This window comes from Solea solea, chromosome 17, assembly GCF_958295425.1.
Source record: "Solea solea chromosome 17, fSolSol10.1, whole genome shotgun sequence".
Taxonomy (NCBI): Eukaryota; Metazoa; Chordata; class Actinopteri; order Pleuronectiformes; family Soleidae; genus Solea; species Solea solea.
The window spans coordinates 5,991,474-6,012,621 of record NC_081150.1 but is presented as its reverse complement, the minus strand read 5'-3'; the positions used below and the strand labels follow the sequence as shown (position 1 = coordinate 6,012,621).

Genomic DNA, 21,148 nt, shown 5'->3' with positions numbered 1-21,148 from the left:
TAATAAAACTATTTTAAATAGTACTCATCAATTACACAAAATCATGACCGTCTTGTGCGTCTACTTTATTACCCTGGGGTCACAACTGCATTTTGCAGTTAGAGTTACTGACTGAATCGGCGACAAACAAGATCAGTTAAATGTGATACATATAAAGAGTGGTCAGTTATAAGCCAATAACGGCTAATGATTTAATTCATTATAGTGTTTTAACAATGAATACACAAACAGAAAATTGAAAAACAAAATTTCTTTTAGTGATGTTCAGAGGTCATAATGGATAGAATATAGAAGAGGATTCATCTTTGTATTGTGATGTTACTACGCTATACTATATCATTATCACTATAGTGATATTCATCCTCTTTATCCTATTTGTATATTTTTTGCAAATACCTCGGTTTGTAAAGTATAAATTATTATTCATATTTAGTGACATTTATTTGCTCTCGTGTTTTTCAGGCATTACATTATCCTGCAACCATCATCTGCAGAGAGGCAGCATCCTGAGTGGTGAGTATCCAGAACAGAGAGAAGCCAAAAATGGAGAGAATGTAAACATTTTCATTGGCATAATTCTTATGTACTGTATGTGAATAAAAATGCTTCTTCCTCTTTTTGAGCGACAAGTGAGACTTTCATTTAACTGTGATTAGAATTGACATAGTGTATGTGTCTTTCCTCTGTCTGAAAATGTCTTGTTCCCTCTAATCAGTGTCAGCCTGGTGGAGTTTAAAATCAGACACCTATTGGGAAGTCTGGAGTGAAATAGTCAGACATCTGTGGCTCATTTTATAGACAATCTTCACCTGAATCCAGGAGGGTAAATACCAAGTAAGACTGTGATTTAATGGCTACATTTAAAATCATTAAAACATTTTTGTTGTTGTTATAGTTACTCTTACTTTCCTGGAAGAAACATCAAAGCCTGCTTTTAGAGGAAGATGAATTATTGTCCTGTATTTCTGTGTGTTTCAGAAATTCTCTGAAAGTGAAAATCTGACCTGGTATGCTGCTTAATCCTCAGAGGTCTCATGTTAACATACACTATTTAAATTCTAATCACAGTTAGATTGAAAAGTGTCAGCTAGAGACTAATAAAGTAATGCATATGTTATGACTTACCACACAATTTGTTCTTCCTCAGAGCCATCCCACTGTTGAGCTGTCTGACCTGCCGACCAGTCGCTCCACGCTTGTGACCGCTGTAAAACATCCCATCAAGCTTCATCTGATCAGGTACGTGAAAGAAGCCTCTCCGTCTCCTCTCTCCTATCTTGTCGTGTCCTGTATATGACAACACTGGGAACGCACAGCATGTTTAGGTAGAAACATAGAAAGGCCTGTTGCAGTGTTGACTGATACTGTTGCACGGATGTCATATCTTTTCAACACAAGAGGGCAGTGAAGCCTTTCTACTGGCCTTTTCCTGCAGACATAGCAAAGGCATGAGTACATTCACACACTGTTCACACACCAGTCAGTCGGTGACAACCTCCTGCTGCAGATTACAGTTATCTCTTTACCTTCAGTGATCGCTACAAATGTCTCGGTCTTCAAGGGAAATAAAATGAGGATTTCGAACGGCTGCATTTGTCACCACTGATTTGGAGGCCAGATAATAGCAGTGAGGTCCTGATAGATAATTTTTTATGATTTATTTGTGAGGATGTAATTTCATCATGATCTCTGTACTTCTGTATTGTTGTTGTTGATAATTTTCCGCAAAGCACTTTTCTCAAAACATATGCCCCTGTTACCTCTCGTAGGGTGACGTCATGTGCTGTCTTTTATTAACTGAAAATCATGACTTTCCGCATTATTAAAATTGTAAATTGTATTTTTTGATGAGGGTAACATAACATAACACCGGGAAGTATATCATAGGTAATCCCATGACACAGTTGATTACACTGCATGGACATAAAGCTCCTGAGCCATCACAATTTTCTCAACAACTGATACTGTGAAATGGTTTCCGAGTGCTGAAGGGAGAAGAAGAATTTGACAGCAGGTTTGACCAGTTTATGACCTTTAAAGCAAGACTGCCCTCTTTGCAGCAACTTGTCCTCAACTGTCATGTGGATTTTTTTTATGTAGCCTATAAGGTAATTGTTTGTGGCAAAGTGATTATTGGTATTAATGCTGATGACGTTTGGAATGTTAATGACGTGAGATCACACATGTTACATTTTAAAAGGAACTAACATGGTGTGACATTTGGGTTAGCCGCATATACTGAAACTTGCATTCTCTTCATGGGGTTTGCTGATATGCAGTATGTATCATTATTTGTAGGTGGGATTTGTTCCAGACAAGACACACTGATATCAGCCATAGGGAGGCTCACAAAATGGCTTAGTTAAAGGTCTGTATTGTTTTCACCCCAGTCAAAATTTCCGTAGATTTACCTTGTAAGATCATGTATGTTGTTGCTAAGAAACGGTTTTCCTGTGCCCCCAGTTGGTGGTCTCTTTATGAATATCATTACATATCAGCAAGACATTTTTACCTCTTGGAGACCAAATGTATCAGTATTTTCACTCCTGAACTTGGGAATGATGCTTCTTCTTATTGTGGTCGTAGACGTGCATATACTGTATACTCAGAGATACAACACAGAGTTGAATTGCTGATACACTACTGAGGCTATGTGATGTAGAGGTGAAAGTCTGCAGACATAAACTTTTAAATATTAATCTAATTAGTTAAATGTCCAAATCAAAAGCAAGCTCATTTTCTTACACAGCAGTAGTGGGGTACTTACATCTATTTCTAATTAATCACGGACAATATTAGGACTTCATCCAGAGGTTTATCCACAGGAGGTCCAGTCTAGGGTATGAGGATCGCGTATAGTTGTGGCCCCTTTTACTCCTGCCGTGTGCACTCTGTGTGGGCCACAGACTCAGGGCATGGCCCCCTGTTGTCCTGCTGGGTCTCCATCTGCTTTTGAGGTGGTTAGGTCCCCAGATTGATGGCAAGACAATGAGTTTATGACATGTGTCGCCATGAGTGACAGAGGGTCTTGTCCCAACTGGGCCTCCTGACGGCCAATGATCTCACATTTGTAGTCGGCACTATGCCAAGGCTAATGGGAGGAGTGATTCTCCTGCTGTGGAATGGGACTTGTAGTTTACAGCTGGTTGGTAATTCAGGACAAGGAGCAAATCTCTCTGGTTTTTGGGTAAATAGTCTTCGGTGAAGTGATGGCACTAGTGCATGTTAGCAGGCCTAAATGTGTGTGCCATTAATCGGACAGAGCAATAATCTACAGTTAAAGCATGTGCAGGAATCCAGAATAAGCCGTCACTGCTAACTTCTGATATGTAGGAAATTATTGTTGCTTTGCTGCCAGTGAACTCTTTGCAGCTTCTCTTCGGAGAGACTTCATGAAGCCTTCGAAAGTGGTCTCTGATGTTCCCCAGTTGCCCCAGCAGTGCTCCTTTCACACACCTGTCAACACACTGTTTCTGTTCACTTTGGTGGGTCCAAGTTAAAAAGAAATAGCTTCCTTCATCTCCCACTCTTCTCCTCCTTGCCCAAAACAGGATGATAAAAGCGAGAGTTTCACATCTGAGCAACTGCAACAATACAACTGTACCTTCAAAGGGGAAGATGCCACATTGTGAGATGACAGGGTATTGATGCGAAGTGTTGTCTCCTTCCTGGGTGAGATCAGAGGAGACCTATAGATGTGTACTGTTATGTTTTGTTCATTGGTCTGACCACTGTGTTGGAGAAGTGTTATGGTGGACAGGCTTTTATTTGTGTGTGTGTGTGTGTGTGGCTTGAGGATTTTTGTTCATACTTGAATTCTTCATATTTGTCCATTTGTGTATACAAATAATACAAAATGCAACAGGCATTTTTGTGTTGATCCATTTGTTTAGAAATGACTACAGCATGTGGTACCTGTTCTCCCTCTGCATGCTGTTTTAAGGCAGTGGTGTGATATGCCTTTTGATGAAATTCATCATAAAAACACATCACGGAAACAACAAAGCATTATAAAATACAAAAAGACAAAGGTGATGAGGAGCAAGATCTGATTGTAGTTTGTCCTAAAACTGCTTCTCCCTCATGTGATCTAGGTTTTTTATTTCCCCCCGTTTATCTTTTATGCAAACATGACAAGTACGTCACCTGCAGTACAGGTTGTAATAATGGCCTCTGCCTTGTAAATAATAAGCTATTACATTGCGTGGCTGACAAGTGGTTCTGGAAAGTGTCTTGACCAAACATGTAAGGTATTAAAGAGAAGCATAGATCTGGAAATGAATGGTAAAGGAAAAGAAGAAGAAAAAAACTTCTTTTTAAGTGAATGAAATAAAAGTAAACTATTCACTTCATTAACAGAGCTGTTTTTGTATCAATGCAATTGTCAGTATGGTGGTAACCCAAATGAAAAAGATATATACTGCATATGCAGCTATGCACACATATGTCTGCAGTGTGGTATCCAGGTAAACAAATATTTATACTGTATATTATTATATATTATTTATATGAGGCAAACAAGTGTGTTGTGTTTTTTTTACTTTAACTAAAAAATTTAACTAAAATTCATTCAGCTGCAGGACTCAATTCAAGTATATTTTGTATGTCATTTCTTTTGCATACTCCCCCTCCACTGTAACAGTTATTTTACATTATTTCACATGTAAATATGCTTTTGGAATGACTGGTGCCCCTGCCATAATTCATCATTTTATTTCTTGCAGAGATGATTCCACATAAAACATACAGTAGGTAGTTATGTCCAGCAATGTGAGGAAAATCCTGACACAAGGCCTGTAATAACCTACATAAAATTTAGTGCTATTTTTTTTCTCCCACAGCTCACACCACAAATCATTTTGCCAACATGAAGTGAGTCTGTCACTGGTTCAGATGGATGTTTTCAACAACAGAGAAATCAAAATAAATGTACATTTTCAAAGCAATACAAACAATATCCAAAAAGTACTGAAGCTCAAGTTGAAAAGTCCAAATGTGACATGACAGTGGTAGCAGTCTAAATATTATATGGACTATTTTTCCCCGCTAACTCTTATTGCAATCACCTTGCATTGCTACCAGATTAACGTAGCAATTGATTATTTACCTGCCGTTGCACTCAAATATGTAATCAGAAAAAGTTTTGCGAGGGGAGAAAGCACTGAACCCGCTGAAGCACTTCCAACTTAAGAGCAACCTAAAGGATGTAATTGAGGCCTACAGACACCATAAGCACAACATGGAAGAGCACCTGTTCCTGGATGGCACCCTGCCACTGCTCTCTGTCTGCCTGCTGTGGAGGCTAGCTACCCACTGATGAGGAATTAGAAAGTCATTAAGGAACACAAATAGTGGGATGGCACAGTCACAACCAACCCCAGACTTAATTTATGTCTTCATTTATAGACTCATGGGAAAAAAAACTAAACTTTTATGAGAAAAAGGTCATTATTGATTATATTTACATTTCTACAGTAATTTAGTCTTGTCGAGGTTATATTTCCCTTCATTAAAACTCACCTTTGAGTTGATTCTCATTGATGCAAATAATCATATAAAAAGTTGAAATCAAATTAGTTAGTAGTTTAGTGCTCAGTTCAAAAAAATGTTTTTACAGGATAGGATAGACTTTATTGTCCCAGTGGGAAGTTTTCATCTGCAGTATAAAAACAGCATATAGCATTCAGACATGCTAAGTTTGATGCGAGTGAAGAAAAGTTTCATCTGCAGATGGCGTGCACCCTACGAGCAGCCACAGAGGTGTTTATGGTCGTCAGTATACCCCCAAACCTTTAGGTCGCATACAAGGAAATTGTCCGGATGAACGACAGTGTAATATTTTACATATTTTAGTTTTGTTTTCACACCCCGTGCATCTAATAAGCTACATTAAAGCAGTAAGAGACGTCTGATGGATGTGCTGCGACGAGTATAAACCAAAGTTAAAGCTGCACAGCAGTGTGCTGAGCTATAAGAGCAAATGATGATGCTAAAATGCACAACACACACAGGTTAAACACAGTTGTATGGGCCTCCATCTTGTGCTTTCATAGTGCATTTCAGTATGAGGCCTTTGTACCGACAGGTACACGCTCACCGTGGTTCAGTCTCCCCTTAAAGTGCAGGTCATATGCTACGCTATCATTAGTTGGCACTTTTTAACAAATCACACGCTGAGGCCACAGTGACACGTCTCTTGAATCTAAGCAACAGACTGATATCATATTTCTGACATTTTGGTGGATCTGTTTGAGGATGTACTGCTTTAGCTCTCAAAAGTCGGTTTATTTTGCCACTTTAAGTACCTTAATTGCCTCGGTGAGCTGTGTGTGACACACTGCTGCTACTGCAAAATCAGCAGACTTCCCACTGTTTTCAGAACAGCAGCATGCAGGCGTCTGTCTCTTTCATCTCAGTGAGGATCCTTGCTTCATGTCCCTACCTCCTTGTCCTGTCTCCATGAGGAGCACTGCAGAGCTGGCAGTGTTCCTCGTGACTTAAAAAGCTCTGCCCTGTACTGATGGATGTCCACCTTGACTTCCCTAAAAGTTAATGTTTTCACGACTTTAATATAAATAGACATTGCTATGACTTGCCATATAGTTAGGTCATGTGGAAAATTTATTCTTTGTCCCTGGTGCCATCCGTCTGGTGCTCAATGAAGATTTTCTGTTGTCCACAGCTGGCAAGTTTTGCAGCACTGACTCCAGAGGTTAAACTGGGTGAATAAAAAAGCCAGTGCTTTACAGTGATACTTTTGGAAACTACTAAATGTTGTGCCTGAAGATGAAGCGGTCAACCAATAGCGTGATGGGCAGGACAAATAGTTGTTGCTTGTTGAAGAAGAAAAGGTGGAAATCTGAATATCAAGACAAATGATACTCCTCTGATCCATTGGCAGTACTGGATTTTTATTTGACTGTAGGCCTTAAAACCATGAATCAAAAAAAGTCTACCCATCCCAGTGAAATCACAGAGGGCTGTCACATTGGCCTTGCACTTGTTCAATTATTCACAGTCTATGGAACAGCTCCAGAATTGGCTTTGGTGTGACATCATCACTCAAGCCTGTGCTCTCTGCTGTTCAGCAGTGTTTATATTTACAAATTAAACCTGAGCTGGCCTCGATAATTGAAGTAGAGCATGTAATTTATATAAAGTCTTTTAGAGTGAAGAGTTCAGGGGAGAACATTTGCATCAACTCAGTTTAAAGCTGAACTAATCAAAATTATGTTAACAATGGATCAAATTTGATATGTTAAAGAGGTCACATGTATAAATTCCTTGATAATTACACCAAGCTCTGCAGTCCTCCTCAGCACTATGAAGTACTTTTGTCTTCCAGCCCAATGTTTGGGTTTTGGGTCAGTGTAGATAATGACTACAGGAGTCCTCGCCCAGAGATTGACTTGTAGCCTATTTGTTGGTTGCTGACTCCAGTGTTGTTGTTACATGTAAATGAGGAGGTAACACATTAGACATATCAACATATACTGTGAGGTGTCATTTGTGTATTTATAGCTCCTCTCTCTGCCTCCATGTGATTACAAAATGCACATCTGCTTCAAAGCTGCAGTGCGTAACTTTTTGTGATTTCTTTTGTTGATATTATCTGCCTCTCTTTTGTCCACTCGAACAGAAACAGTGTAACGTTTGTATGCTGCATCCTTCATCTAAAGTGGGCTCTGTCAAGCAATACTATCAGGCCTGACTGACCGGGTGTTTGTTTGTATACAGCAGCAGTACAGGGGCAGGTGGGGGCAAAAAGCATTCAGGAGAAGTCACATCGGAAACTGTTCATATTTGTGTTTTAAGTCATATTTCCACCTGTTTGCAGCCATCTCACTTGCACAGTGTTGCTGTTACCTCTGTCTGTCTTGGCATAAAGCAAATGACTTCCTGTGTGCAATGCAGTTGGTGAGCAAAATGAGATCTAAACGCTGCTATTCTGACAAACTAAGAGAGTCGTTTGGGGCTGATTTAACGAGTACGATAATGGTTTGAATGTGAGATTTGTTACAATGTAACAGTTTTAAATGACCTAGTGTGGTCAGACTAAATAATAGATCACCTCCATTTACAATGTTGATTGAAATAGATTTAACGGGTCAGTTGTCTTAGACCTGTGAATAACCACGTTTTCTTGTGCAGGACCTTAGACCTTACAGTTTGGACAAGTCACTATAGGTCTGATGTGTGATTCACATGGACCATGTGTCCACTCACTTCAGCAGACTGTGTCTGATCACTATGTGATGAATGTCTGTTTCACTGAGGCCCTCAATGCGTCAAGTGTATTAAAGCCCAATTCTGGCTGCATTGCTTGAGAGGTCAAGGCGTAAGGGAATCTGACAGATATCATGAACACGGCTATAACTCCTATCTTTTACACTTCAATTCTGCAGCCATAATGCATTGTACTTTGAGAGTTACCCCAAGGCTCACTAGCCGCGTGAGTCATTGGCACACCAGTGAGTCCGACTGCACAGTCAATTACCCATCTACCTTTCATGGGCCAGGAGTACTAGACAGGGAATGAGTTCATCCATGCATTCAACCTACGGCAGCCATGCTTCCACCAGAGGTGAAACCCATATGCAGACGGCAGAGAAAAGAGGATATTGGGTTATTTTTTTCGATGTGGAGAATAAAGGTTAATAACAGTCCTTTCCCGTGTCATATTTGACATGACCAGTCATCGCAGTAATTACAATCATTACACTCCAAAGGATGTCTAGTTATCCCTCTTAAACACAGGCCGCACAAAGGAAATCAATTATTCAATCAGAGCTCTCCCATTCATCCCTGCCTGAGTTCACTTAATTTTGGGCCTGGGTGAATATGCTGCAAATAAACCCCACGACCGGAGAAGAAAAGATGAACAGGCCCCTAATTTGTACCCTTTCAGGCGGTCAATCACTTTTCAAAGGAATGCAAGCTTATTCTGACAATCAGGCTGACGTGAATGGGAATGGGTTTCATCTGCTACTTTACATAAGTTATCTGGTGATAAAGAGGGCAGAAGAAGAGCGCGGGGTGGGGTGTGGGGGGGTGTTTTCCGTCGACAAGTGCAGCCTGTGGCCCCCTCCACTCTTTCTTTCGGCCCCCTCTCCTCGCTCTCATCCTGCTTTCACCTCATCTCTCACCCATCCTCCTCTCCTCATCTTGCCTGTGCCCACTAGGATTGGCAGCATGTAATTTAAGAGCATGGGCACAAAGACCAAATGCCAAGCCCATAATGGAAGCTGGATGCGTTCTGATTTAAATGGGCTTCTCTGCTCAAGGCCCAGGGCCTGTAATTAAGATCACTGGGACAAAGGAGAGAAGACAGTCTCACAAAGCAGTCAGGACCTGGTTGAAGAAGAGGGAGCAAAAATATCAGCTCATTGTACCCAAAAATGGAAAGTTTTTTTTTCTTTTTTTTTAATGGACACTTGAGTAGTTAGAAGAGAAGAAAGTTAAAATGAGGAACACATGGCTACAAATAACTTCTATTCATTGTTACTTCCCTGTGAAGATCTGAAGAATTTACTTGTACCGCTAATGTCCATTCATTAAAATGACAACTTGGAGGCATAGTTGAAATTAGTCTCTGCTAACTCTCAAGGATCCACCACGGTGCATACATCTCTTTGATTGCTTATGGTGTAGGACACATTGCAAAGAGCAGCTTAACTTCAGAGAGAATTACTATTACCGAGCACTGACTCCATCAGCATTTCTGTAGGGGTATTTGATCAATCTGAATGATGAAAAGACTATGAGAGGCCTTCATATCCGGATAGAGGACTGGAAGTCTCGTCCTCCATATCCATGCACCCTCCATCACTCTCTCCTGAGCGTTTTTTGTTCCCGAGGACACACTCTAGCTCCTAGTGCTCTGGGTGGTTGTGTGTTCAGACCTTTTTCCGTTTAATTAGATTTGTTAAAACAATTTTTGGAGTGCTTTATTCGGTAAAAGCTCTCAGGGGTTAATATCCGCAGAACACTTCTGTTCAGCTTCTTTTCACCAATGGAGCATAAATTATTTAAATTATTCAGAATTGTGCGACCTTTTATCTCACCCCCTTTGAAGGCAGCAAATTAAAAATGCAAATGGGCTAACTAATTAATATGCAAATGCATTCATTCCCAGTTAACAATTAGCAATTAAACCTGCAGTGTCTAGAAAGAGCACTGACAAAATTAGCAACTTCTTTTTTCATTTGAAAAATAGTCCGTCCGAAAAAAATTGATTGACGAAATGACTTTCACTGACAACCACCTGCCTTGATATAAACAGAATTAATAGGATGTCATGTAGGAGACAGACACATTTGAGTAGTGTCATGTCACAAACAACAAAAATGTATGTCATTTCTTTCATGGTTTGGTTCCAAGACTTGTATATTTCAAACCTCAATTGAGACATAAAAATCTTGAAGGGTGTGTGTATGTGTGTATGTGTACTTGTTTTGTTACCTCTTCTTTTTCAGCATCAGAATACACACTGTGCTTGACAGGACCAGTATTCCTCAAGGGCACCAAAACCTGGTCCTAATGAGGCACAACCTTATTTTTAAAGAAACTGGTTAAGTTTAGGGTTACCTATTAACTGGTTATGGTTAAGGTTAGGGATAACACTTTGTTTAGGTTGTCCAAATGAATGGAAGTCAATGCTGTGTCCTAAGAAGAATAGCTGTGTGTGTGTGTGTGTGTGTGTGAGAGAGAGAGATTTATTTAAGTGCAGGGAAGGCAAAAATACACAGGCAGACAAAATGTGAGGCAGAGCTACAGAGGAGGACTGACTTAACACAACACTCTGCATAACCCAAATGAATAGCAGATCTTTGTTTTTACAGCTATGGTCAGATACCCAGAGCAGAAAAGGACCAGCAGGAAACCATAAAGTACCAAGAGCTGTCAAACAGCTTCCTATTTCTCTCAACGTGCTCAAATGCAATCTTACACTTCACGCTATCTCCTATATTACACCTTATGATACCTAATGTTACAAACTCGACATCAGTCATGCATGCCAAGCCCAGACTGTCTCCCCAGCCTGAATTTAACCACATCCAGATCCTTTGATGTGATAGCGGGAAGGTGCGGGGGCCGGGAGGCGGGAACAACACCTCCTTATAAAGGTTATCTGTGATACACAGACCCGGGGGCACCTGCCTCATGCAGAGTTCGCGCACGTTGCCGTTGTTCAGCTGGGAACGTATACAGAGTGATGTATGTGTGGATATCAGTGTCAGCTGTGAAGCTATGACAATAGAGGTCAGTCAGTCAGTCAATCAGGAAGAGATGAAGCAACGGGAAAAGGGAACAAGAAGGATTCTGTTTTTTTTTTATTATTAACATCCCCATCTTACAGTATGTACTAATAATCACTGTCAGTGAGCAACTTGATCACTTGTCAGCCTGCAACTTCTGCCAGAGGGCTGAGCAACACGATCATCACCTTTCGACAAATGCTCAGTGATTGCCATGACTTTAAACATGATTCTTGTGTTTCATTAACTTGCATTAAGTGCCCACGTCCCTCGACGCTTGAATGCTATATTACCAAAGAAGGTTCATATTTTATTTATCACAGTTTAATATTGTTTTTGAATATTTGCGCTGCCTTTAGGCCTGGCTCCCAGTTACGTTCTGCTCTTTAATTTCTCTTCGGAATTGATTCTCCCTTGCTGGGAGTGACATTTGATTAAAAACATTTTCTTGCATAAAAATGCAAACGAAAATGAAGTTATTCGACATATTGCAGCTGTTTGCTACAATATCTTTACATTACGGCGATATTTTGTATTTAATGCACTCCTAATTTTAAATTAAATTGTTGTTTGTTTATATTGCAGTCTGAGCGAGATTGCTCATGCCATTTAAGAATATCTCACCTGACTGACCACTTATGCCGATAACACCCCGCAGCTCTAATTCGTTTGCTGGTTTTCATATACATACTTGTAATATACTAGCAACTGCGTAATTACTGCACTCTACATAGGACACTCCACATGCATCTCTTTATCCGCTCACTCATGGAATAAATAGAACTAAAACACAAGAAATGTAGCAAGGCGCCTCTTTCAAGCAAATAGGCTGGGGGTGGGGTAGATAATTAATTCTGAGATTAATGTACTGTAGCAGTGGTGTGTTATTAAAACGCTATTTTTAAATTACAGCTCAGAAAGCACCCCCTTGGGATTAAGAATGTTAGCCACTGATCTCTACTTAAGTTATGGATGGAAAGGGAGGAAGGGGGGGGGGGCTGTGTTACATTCCCAGGTCCCATCTTATGGCTCATGCTGTGGGCTGACATGGAGAATCTTTTTGGTGTTTGGTCGCCTCAGTGACTCCCTGAAAAAAAACATTTACTTCCTTAATCAATGGAGTTAGAACGTATGTTTTCCAATAAGTATTTAGAGTGTTTGATAAGTGAGGGCCACGAGTGGGACTTGATTAAAGGATCTTGCTGTGTCTTTTTGTAAAACACTTGTTTGCTGAGTGGAGGAATGCTGGGTGGCTGTTGTGCAATGGGTTTATCACAACTCGAGTCTCATCTGTGTAGTTTTGGACATATTTTCTATCGGTTATGATCACACCGGACATGCACAAGTAATTGCTGATTATCCAACATGGCAACAACCATGCGCAAAACACAAGGGGATGAGTGTAAAGCCATTTAAGATGGATTATCTCAACCCCTTTCACTTGTGGTTAAACTGAAAGTAGGTCGGCATTTAATGCCATTACATAGGAGACTACCTTTGTGCTTGTTCAGCATTTACAGGTCAAAAATAAACATTTGTTCTGTAAACTGTTCACAATAGACTGTGTGGGTGATACTGTATGGAGTTCTGACCAGCTTTGTTACTTGGAGATCAACACTTATGCTATTACACAATTACAGACATTACCTTATGAAAGTGTGAGTGAGCGAGAAGATGTAAAGAAACATTCCACTACTTTAAAGTGTGACATATTTCAGTTTTGCTCTGGTGGTCACTAACGCTGTCTGTCTGCTGCTTGCTGCTGGGGTGTCCATACAATTCCGAGTGACCCGTTGTCTTGTCCCATTCATTTTGGTGTAATGTTAACCCTATGTTAAGCTAAACATAAGCAATAAAACGTGTACTTGTGACATCATGAACACATTACATCATTTCATCCAGTGATGATATGAAAACCTCTGATCTTGCGTTATATGCTCTCAAGTCCTAGCATATCACTGGAAAGACAATTGAGTTGGTGGTCGGAATAACATGTTGATAAACTGCAGCACTGAGATAACGATTCGTACTGAAAAAAGTATGTGAATGTAATAAAGTACAGGTGAAAGCACCATCCAAACCTGCACATCATATCTCATATGTTCCCCATTTGATGATAAAGGGCTAACAGCACTTTAATTTCTGACAAAATGTCAGAAAAGGCTGTGTTGGGGCCATCTGCATGAGATGACCACAACATGGCAGAGAGAGTAATGATGTCTGCATGTGTCTGCCAGGCCCCATGTTTGTGTGTGTCGGTGTGTACACGGATGTGTTATGTTCTGTTTTTAACATTGGCATTGAGTGGTTTGCACCTGTGGCTGCTGGCAGACCATCCCGTGTGTTGCAGCTCCAGAGGGACCTTGAAGCTCGTCGCAGTGGGAGAGAGGAGTCTGTCCTGCTAACCGTAATTAGCGGAGGCCTGTTGATTCACTAATAATGAGAGGGAGTTCATTAGCGCCACACTAATTGCTACCTACTTCACCACCACCGCCGCCACCACAGCCATGCCACCCCCTCAAAACCCCCTGCACTCCAAAAAAAAGTTTTCCCGTCTGTCACTTTCGAGATGAAAATAAACATAGAGATGAGTAACTTTTTTAAGAGACACCATGTGGAAGAAGATGGAAGACTGTGTGGTGGGACAAAACTGGTTTAGGTGGGAAAATGAACCTGTTCTAAGAGGCAGGGGCCGTCTGCGGAGGTCGTACCTGAGGACGTGGTGAATCAGAATCAGAATCAGAATCAGCTTTATTGGCCAAGTATGTGAATACTTAATTGCCAGAGCAAGCAAACAAGAAATACAGTACACTTGCTGTTTTAGCTTGAATACAACCTCACCTGTGAAAGCAACACAATGTAGTCTCCAGGATTAGGGTGAATGGTTCCCCTGTCAAAGCCTGAGCAGGTCTACATCAACTGCATTGGCACTATGAACCTCCTGGTTTCGGGTCCATGCCACAGGGACACTCGACTAAGGGTGACCTGCTCCTGTTATTATTGGACTAGTAAGTGCAAATTGTTTGCTTGTCATCTGTATCTGAGTGGTTGAGCTTGCTGTGTGTCAGGCCGTGTTAGTGAAGTCATCCCATCCATCTCCATCTTGAAGTGATTGAAGCATTGTGCATACAATGAGCTTACAACAGGTTGTACTCCACTGTGCGGAGTTTGCATGTTCATCCTGTGTGTGCTCGGGGTTTTCTTTGGGCACTCTGGTTTCCTCACACATGTCCAAAATCATGCAGAGGTTAATTCAATTCACATTGTGTTACTTTACATTACATTACATAACATTGTGTAATTGAGTTCAATTTTGTTTGTACATGCGGTAAAAAAATAATGGGTGTGTAGCGTTTTGTGGCTGATGCTGTAACCTGAATTTCTACATAAATCATTCAGCATATTTAGCATAACGTATGGTTAAATAATGAGACATTATCAGTGAAAACGAATAAATTCCAATTTCAGATGGTTAAAATCAAAGAGGGACCTATGTTTGTGTGCTGAACGGCCTTGTTTAAAACATACAAATGAAAAACCAACAGACATAAATACACATATATTCGGCACTTACCACCTTGACTGTTGCTCTGTGGTGTTTGGCCACATTAATGCCAATTTGGCTAAAGTAAGAACAGATCATTCTGTTTGTACTATATGTAGTAAGTTCTCTAAATATACCTGTTGAAATCTTTTTTTTCATTTGAATGTGATATTACCAGGAGCTTTATATGTGCTTCCCCAGCTGAGCTGGAAAACATCTGTTTTGTGCCATAAACCAATCTCCTTTTCAGTGTTTAAGTAATAAAACAGATTTACCGCAAAAGCTGTCAGCTCACATTGTAAAACCTCATGCCAATTAAAACTGATCAATTATGCCTGTCTTCTCGCTTGTAGTTTGTTTAAAGGTGCTTTCACTTTTGTATTATTTTAGCTATGAAATGATATCACTGTGTGCAATTTAACACATTGATCAACCCACAGAGAGTCGTTGTCACATTCTCCCCCTTTAAGGAAACAAATTAGCATCTTTTAGCTCAATCTTTTGTTGTCACAGCCCAAAATGTTACTGTTTTGATACAAATTCACTCTTCATGTCAATCCTGTTTTAGCAGCTATTGTTCAACTCCTTACACACGATCAGTCCAGCACAAAAACGACAATTGCTGATGAAGCAGCTAAAAAGACCAATGTTTCCCCTTGGGCTTGGAGGAAACCAAAAAGAGATAAAAAATAAAGATAAAAATAGAGCTTATGGATATATTATTTTGACTCCTTTTAACCCATATTAATGCTGTAAGGGAATAAAATGTTATGCAAATGTTGTGTTTGCTGATGTTGTGGTGCTCCCAGATGGCTTAATGATCATTAAAATGTATGTTAAGGTTAGCGGTTGTAAGTTTACATCCTTGAACATGAATGTTGGAAGCATACTATAAATACAACAGTTTAGCATGGGATGACAGGTTAATATGAAGTGAATGCGCCATGTCTATGTTTTGAACATGTCTTCACAGAATCTTTAGTATTTTAACAAAATCCCGACTTGGATAGTTTTTTAAAGAAAAGATGAATCTGTTTCTTTGGAAAGTTTCCTCCTAATTGTTGTGAAGCTCTAATCACTGATGCAGTCTGCAGTTAATGTTCCCCAGAGAGCACTTCACTTTCAACCTGAGGAAATTGTGGAATGGTTGGATGGAGGATGGAGGGATGACTAACCGGTCCGAAAGTGCCATGGCAATATCCGTCAGTATTGTGTATTTCTACATAACAAGTGTCCGTCCACGAGGCAATCTCACCTCAAGAGAGTGATCTGTCTCTCCTTTCCCCTCGCTAAGAGGCTGAGGCTTTATCAGCTAGGCCATGATGAATTCTCAGCAGACACCCACTCCGTATGGGCCCTGAGTGAGCATGCATTTAAATGAACCCTCTCTTCCTCTGCCTCGTACTACACAAGGATTTCTAAACTCTCTCTCTTGTCAAGCACTACATCAAACACAATAACAACAGCCATCCTAGCCTGCCTTCATCCCCACCCCTCCCTTTTTCTACCTCCTTCTTTAAGTCATTTCCTTCTCCGACATTTTTCTTTCCTGGTCCACATCACCAAAGACTCCTTTCATCTGCTTTTCATGATGGACTCATCTACATTTTTTAAAGCACTTTACGTCATATACAAGTTTGTTGCTGCTCTCAATCAAACCACAAAGAGTCATAAGCCATCATTCTTAACCACCTTGTCTCTCGTCTTCCTTTTTTTCCCCCTACTCTCCTGGTTTTGAACTCGATGGTGAAAGGCAGCATTCTGGTGATCAGAGTATCACAGCTGCCAGTCACTTCTCAGGCTGGTGTGTGTGATTCTTAGGGTAAAGTAAAAAAGTGTAATCCACTACATGAGGTGTTTAATCAAATGTCTCCCGTTTGCTAATGCAATCCAATTCAGCCCAAAGTATGAAAATAGGCATCGGTGACTGGAAAACAATCACTTCACCTCAAAGTAGTTTTTTCTTCAATTAAACCAAGAAAGTCATTGTTTCTAGGAAATGGAGGAAAAGTTCCAGTGAAATGTGTAGTTATTATTCATAATCCCGACAATTTGAGCGCACATACCTCATTTGGCTCAGTAATTCTGGCTTTTCTGAAATCTCCTTGCATACATTTGCACATTAATGTGGCCTGTTGTGAGCGGAGAGGTAGCGTTTTCCTGTGTGATGTCTTGCACGGTGGTACGGCCCAGTCGGGAGGCAGGGCCAGCTGAGACACAAAGATTGGTTTTGTTCTCCTTTCGCCGCGGTACGCTTTAACACATTCAGTGTTATTGCCTCTTGTCAGTGGTGTTGTGATAGTAAACAAACACCTTTGTGACTTTGTGCTTACGTGTGCATGTTTCATGCTTTCTCATACGTATCTGTTTGCTTTATGCAAACAGACATGTTTGTTCAATTGTATTGTCAGTTTCCATTAACCAGACAATACAACAGACGATCAAGCTTTTAATCATTAATTAGCTAACTTTTTAATTGTCGCACTGCACATACCTGTGCAGTCCCTTCAATCCAGCCTTCTAATACCGAATGTCCATGAAGTTCCAGTATACTGTACAACCATCTGCAACATCCAATACATTTGATTTACCATAAATACCGCATTTGCCTAATCTCCTTGGTCCCTCTTTTGCCACTCGGTCCACATCTTTCATGTTTTTCAAATCTTTCCAGCTAGTTGTGCTGGCGTGGTGATATGGCCAGCAGTGTCTGTGGCCGGCTCTATGTTGTGCTGTGACTGTCTCCCTCAGATTTGCATAAATAAGCTCCCGGTCCCAGCATGCCCACGCTGTTGCCCAGGTGCAAGGACATTTGCATATAGAGCTGTGATAGGGCTCCCCTGGGTCCCCTCGGCAACTGCTGAGCGGGTAGGGGGCCGGCAGCACCACAAATTTGTTCTGAATTGAAACCTCAGCAATGCCCTCCATTTTATGTGTGGAGGCACGTAGAAAGGCGGAGAATGACCAGAGAGAGGAAGGGAAGAGATAAAAAGACAATGGGAAACAGGGTGTCATATTGTAGAAGGCACAAGCAGCTGCATTGCAAAAGCGCTGGTTAGATATGAATAACGGTGACTTTTTTTTGTTGTTGCTGATTATTGACACCGGAGTGAATCAAGCAGTTGTTTATCTACATCATATAATCACTACCTTAATGCCTTTCAACACATCTGCTGATACATTACTGCATATTGTGTTGGACATCAACCAAAGCAATAACCACTGTATTTCTTGCCTTCCTCTGATGGCCCCATCAAGCTTTCCATTACGACGAAGCCTCAGTGATCTTTTGAATCAGCAGAATATGGTTTGGGAAGCAGGGAGTCGAGCCCAGTGCTGATTAGTCAAATGCCGCTCCTCCGACAATAGTCTCTCCATCTGAGCACCATCGAGTCATCTCTCATTCAAGAGACGAGTTCTGACGGGACACCAGCCAGAGGAGTCTTATGGGATCTGCATGAGATATGCACAAACACAAATATTTTTTTTTTACAAAAACAATACATATATATGTATATATATGTGTATATATGTATGTATATATATATATATATATATATATATATATAAACACGTCACATTTATCAAATCACATGGTAATCCTCTACTGTACAAATGCCTCTGAATGACATGTAGCTCTGTATGGTGCCACTACTGTCACTATGACCTTGTTGATATAGATGTGTGTATTTAATGGCGTTTATGATAAAGGAATAAAAAAATGAATATGGAAATAAAACCCATCTTATTCAAAGTCTCACAATCTCACAAAGCTTCTGTTAGATGCTGTGCTGAATCTGTGTAGCAATTTACAGCAGCTACTTTGCACAAACAAATGCCAGGGAAGAAGCAAAAACAACATTCTGCAGATTACGCTCCCTGTCTAAAACTCTTATTGCACCTGGTCATCGTTTAAAGGGAGAAGGAAACATGAGCACAAAATCAGTGCATTGTGCAAAGTCTATCATTGCAGAGACATTTTGACCTCAATTACAAGAGGATGCCTGTCTAAACAAGCAAGTGAAAACTCAAGGCCAAACAATGAGGTGTTACTCGTGTCAAAGATGCTCAGAGTTCAGCGAAAACCCTCATTAACCGTTTCTTTATTCCCTGGCCATAAATGTTTTTCATTTAAAACGAAGATGAAGATGACCCTGCTAATCTAACTGTAGCTGGGATCACAGAGAGGCTGCAAAAATAAATCTGTCTCTCACACACACACACACAAAATAATTAAATGGTGAGAAAGAAAGAAAGAATGAAAGAATGATCGAATATTGATACATACTATTTGAGAAATGTACTTTAAGGCATTTTTGTGAGGAAACAATAAAGTAAGACGACATGTTTTATCAACTTAACACTGTAGAGACGTGAACAACTTGAAATAGAGGTTGCAACATTTGCGAGTGTAACAGGACTGCAAGATCCTCTGCTTTCATTTATATAATGAATTATACAGTATTGCTTAGGGGAAGTACTGTTCCCACTGTATTAGAGTGTGCTGAACCTTTTAGTGGCCTGTTGAGTTTTTGCAATGCAGTTTACAGTACCAGTGCATTTACAACTTAAATTAAGTGAAATCTATCTATCTATCTATCTCTCTATCTGTCTATCTGTCTATCTATCTGTCTATCTATCACAACCAACTCCAATTTTTGCCCCACAACAGTTTGAAATAAAGAAATAAACAGACCTTTGTTTAGCAGCTATAAAGCATTATGAGATGATCAAACATATGTAACCAGTTTATTTACTGTGCATGACTCATACAATAATGTTTGATCTTGTTAAGGTAAACCACTCTGCCAAACTAGCTGGAAATGACTGGTCTAAAGGACACCAAACTGTTGAAGTTTCTTACTGTCTGGCATGACCTCCACTTCAAGTCTATCCAGGGCCTTTTGTTTGGGTCTTTGTTTGGCTCTGGGCTCTAATGGCAATCAAAGGGGACATTGTGGTCGTTCTCAGTCCTCAGCACTAATGACATTGGCACAGAGGCAGACAGACAGCGTTCATCCAACACGCCGGCCTCCCAACACGGTCTCATCGCTGTACACCAAGCCTCTGTGGAGTCTCTTCGGAGAGCTCCCATTTAGCCATTCTCTGTGATTTCCCTCTCAGGAAACAACCAAATCATTTTCTCATAGACACGCTCATTAGCTGACAGCACTGTTTCCTGCCAGTTTCAACATTTCAATATTCCCGTGTGTACCTCGGCAAACATCGGAGGTCTCATCGTTTCCAACCAAAGCCAGCGTCGACATGCCAGCAACGCACTCCAAGGAGAGAGATTTAGATGCCAAGGCAATAAACTGAGGTATAAAAAAATAATGGCTCAAATGTTTTGATACACGGTGACATGATGAGAATATATCAGAACATAATTAGACATTTGATTGGAGCGAGCGAACGTATTTTAACACTGGATGTCGTGCTGCCATGGAGATAGACGCAGACCTGAGAATATTGTGTTTAACAAAATTTAGAGAAAATCCTTCAGGACAATTACTCACAGATACACACACAAACGCTCATATGCATACCATCAGTTCCAGCGAGTTTAGTGCCTGAGACTGATTTTTATTTCCCTAATATGTTCTGCAGTAAATCTGCATTGTCTGTGGCCATTGAAATACAGAGAAAGAGAGATCAATATAATAGGTTTGGCACCTGGCCAAAATCATCCCTGACAATGTGCGAGGCAGGCATTTGAAATCATCGGTGCATATCCGCGTGTTTGGGGGATAAAAATAATTCCTCGCCTCTTTGCCAGGGAGCGAGAGGCACAATGCCCAGGTCTGAAGGGAAGGGTGCCACATGGGTCTGCAAATTGGCTCAGGCGATCAGACGCGGGCATCTCATTTTGTAGAGGAGAAGAAGAAGGAGGGGGGTGGGGTGGGGTGGGGGACGGGGGGGGTAGGGGGGCTAGGAAGATGAAGATGGGAGGTGTGGATGTGTGTGGTGGTGGTGGTGGTGGTGGTACTGGGGGTGGAGTGAGGGTGGTGGTGTAGGCGGTGGTGGTGGGTAGCTGGGCGGGGAGGGGGGTAAACAATTCCAATGATTTCCCCATCCTGGCACAGTCCAGGATGTGGATGGCTGCACTGGAGAGGAATTGCAACGGGTTTATTTGGCTCTCTGTTTGTTTCTTTATTGGGAAGAGAGAGAGAGAGGGAGAGAGAGGGAGAGAAACGAGGGAAGAGGAGGAGAGGAGGAGGGTGTCTGTTTCTTGTCAAAGCAGTCAGATGAGGGAGGATGTTCAGAACAAATTATTTCATTCAGACGAACTGAGAATCATTCCTGTACATTTGCAAACATTTACTGGTTGCCAGTAGTAGAAGCCACA

The 21,148-nt window shown here is 40.9% G+C and overlaps 1 long non-coding RNA gene across 1 annotated transcript in view; it reads left to right on the top strand.

Moving 5' to 3' along the window:
• Nucleotides 1–21,148, top strand: part of LOC131443700 (uncharacterized) — a 140,837-nt gene that overhangs the window by 1,181 nt on the left and 118,508 nt on the right. Inside the window, exons 2-3 of the long non-coding RNA XR_009233662.1 lie at nucleotides 463–513; nucleotides 1,148–1,239. This is a non-coding gene — a long non-coding RNA (uncharacterized LOC131443700). The remainder of the gene's footprint in view (nucleotides 1–462; nucleotides 514–1,147; nucleotides 1,240–21,148) is intronic.